The sequence below is a fragment of the Thunnus thynnus genome, chromosome 16 (assembly GCF_963924715.1).
Source record: "Thunnus thynnus chromosome 16, fThuThy2.1, whole genome shotgun sequence".
Taxonomy (NCBI): domain Eukaryota; kingdom Metazoa; phylum Chordata; class Actinopteri; order Scombriformes; family Scombridae; genus Thunnus; species Thunnus thynnus.
The window spans coordinates 15,188,290-15,191,689 of NC_089532.1; positions in this window are offsets into that span (position 1 = coordinate 15,188,290).

Below are 3,400 nucleotides of genomic sequence, written 5' to 3' on the forward strand. Positions count from 1 at the left end.
AGTTGTGAGGGCCATTGTCACATTAATTGAATGAATTAAATAAAGGATTCAAGAGTATCCATAACATAATCTACCTGCATACACACAGTATGTATTAATTACTATATTAATGCAATAACTTCATATTAGGCATACTGGTTGCTAACATATGGTATATTAGTTTTTAAAATGAGGAATTCCCTAAAATAACAATAATGATAAAAATCTAAATAAGCTTGAATTCTATTTTCAGTTGATATATTGAGGAACTCCTTGTTTCAGTGCCATGGCTCCTTAAAAACCGGAGGAAGGATGGATGGAAGTTGTTATGAATAAATGGAAAGATATCTGATAGTCGTTAAGGAGTATCCATCAGTCCACCTCCAACATCTGAAATGTCAAGGATTAATATGAATTTTTGGGGGATTTTTTGTCTGTCTATTTACTTTAGTACCCATGTGCTGTGTCCTTGGTTGTGCTGGTAATAAATCCTTGGCCTAAAACTCGTAATTCAGTAAGTGTAGAGGATGAGATTACCTCACTGACTGAGATTTTACTGCTGCTTTTTCTTTTTTGGCTTGTATTATAGCATTTGTACCCTTCTTTGCAAAATTGTAACCTTGCAAGAACCTTATAATACTTGCTCCTGATTGTCATTTCTGTTGATATGCATTCTAAAGTCATACTGTATGTATTTAATCTCAAAACTGTGCCCCCAAAATATAGTGAAAACACTAGAAACATTATTTGAGTACATCCATGTGTACTGTAAGCATAAAAACATAATCTCTGACTTAAACTGATATAAATAGTAACATCACTTCTCTCAATGTCTGACGGGTTTTTTTTTTTTATCCTATCATGGTTATTTTCTGGGTTTCCTATTTGGAATCAGACTTTGCTGCTATTTGAAGCAGTGCTTGAAATCATCATGGAGTGAATTGGAGAGTCAGTTGGTGTATTTGAGCTGGAAGAGTTTTTTTCAGTTTTATTAATTTGAAAAAATAATGTGAAACAAGCTATAAATGTACATACACTGTAAACAGGAACGAAACAAAAACCACAAAAAAACAGCGTAAAATCCATCGAGATTAGAACAAAAATGCCACATTTCTTTGGATGACAGATGAGATGAGATGTTTAAGAGGCACACCTGAAATGAGGGGTATTTTTTTTATTGAAAAAAGTCAACCATGTGAATATAGAAGCACAGAGGATTAGTTCTAGAATGTGTAACTTTCTGCTCACTTGACATCTTCATTCTCTTGTTTGCCTGCTTTCTCAGTCTCCTGATTTATAAAACAAGGAGTGGTGCTGAGTTTATGTTCTGCACGTAGCAAGGCCAGATGCTCAGACTCATGATTAGTGTAAGTAAACCTGCATTATCTTGACGCTGCCTGTTTTCCATTGTACTGTCGACTCTCTCCTCATTGCTCAGGCCGGACGAGGATAAGGACCACAGGGATGAAGAAAGCCCCAGACGGGGAGTAAATGGTGTAGCCTTCATGGTCACGTCGTACCTGATGAAACGCTGGTCAGATATAATCTCAGGGGCTCCAGGCTGTCACTGTTGCTGTAGAGGACAAAGTGGGGGGGAGACACAGGTCATGGCTCAGCCAAGCTTTACACAACTCAAAGCCAAGAATCTCAGGATGGCATCACCAAGTTGGCCCCCAACAAGTCGTTCACACCAGTGCGCAAATGAAGTAGTCAGCTGAGGTCTGTAGTCATTGTAACCATTGGGAGCAATTTGGGGTTTAGTGTCTTGCTCAAGGACACTTTGACATGTGTTAAGGAGGAGTCGTAGACCTTGTTAGCCACAGCCGCCACTGAATTGAAGCAAAAAAATGAATAATGATGGAAAACACACACAGCAAAACAGGCTAAAACATTCATTGAATGGACGATTTTCAACCAGCTCAGAACCACCACAATATGGAAGACGTGTTTAGTGCAGATTTTCCTTGTTGTTGGTAAATGAACAATGGGATTTCATTTTACCATAGACAATGTATATTTTGTCTAATATACTAACCAGAACAAACCATGTATGCTTGTCTAGCAAATTTAAAAATGTTGCACTCCGGACCAGTGTAGCAATTCAGTAGTTCCCTGGTGTAATGTAATGTCAGTTATATCCTACTCGAGTCAAAATATGTATTTAATTGTATCATGTCTCCATGTTAAGGTCCTTTTATAATATCTAATTATATGTTGGGACTTTTTAAAGAGCAAATGAACACAATGTTCAGCTCAGTTAAGGTTTTTTTCCCTCAAAAGTAAAGTACCATTTTGATGGGATAGAACTGTAAAAGTATTTCAAATCTTGCAGACATACACTCTTAACCTCTTGTATTGTAGACACCAACACAAGAATGGCACATTTAAAACATTAAAGAGGAATAAGACAGACTAAAAGTGGACATAATGCTAAGTCGTTAAGGAGCCAGATCGTTTAGCCATCTGTGATCTGTGACATTGAAACAAGTATGGTTAGATCATAGCCCTTATCTCATTCATGGGTATGTGATGGAGCCATGAAAAATTGGCTGTACTGGTCATCAGGGGCTATAGATACAGATAAAATAAGCTATTGTATACACATAACAAAAAGTAACCCACAACTATATCAGCTTCATATGAAATACTACATTTAATCTTGCTCAGACCTTGTTCACTTCTGAAGTTCAGAGTGATTGCATCATCAAATATCAAAAGTGACTTTTTGTACCCTGCATTTTACTTGAGATTCTTGGCAACGATTATCTCTGGAAACACAGTTACTGGAACAGGCTCTGCTGGAACAATGAACAGTGTGGCAGGAAAATGCAACCATTGTTGCCATCCCATTCATGCCCATCAGGAGGCACTCGATTATCAATTTACAAACAAAACCAATTAAAAAATGTCCCTCAAATATAATGCTGACATGATATTGGATCTTTGTTTGACTTTTTTAATGGAAGAATAAGGTTTCTTTTATAGTGCTACCGATACAGAATCACAGATTCTGCAGACAGTTTTGGCACATACCTTAAAACTTTCACAGTCTTGGCACCAACTGCTTATTTCAGGACTGAATGTAATAGTATTTATTTTTCAAATCACCTGCCTTGCAACAGAATATCTCTGTGGGCTTAGGGTTTATTCTCTTGGGAGCCTTTAGATGCACGAGCAGTATACTTCATATCGTCCCATAAATTCAAAATGGACATTATTGGTAACTCCACCTGTAGAGTGTGTGGACAATTAGTCATTTAGCTAATTAGCAACATACTATTACTTAGCTAAAATTTGAGAGATTTGATTTTAAACTGTCTTTCTTTTGAAGATATTAATATTTTACCAATCATGTTTCTTTCTTAATCCTTTGTTCACTTCAATGTAGTCCTTTTTTGACATCTTTTTGTTTAAGTAACTT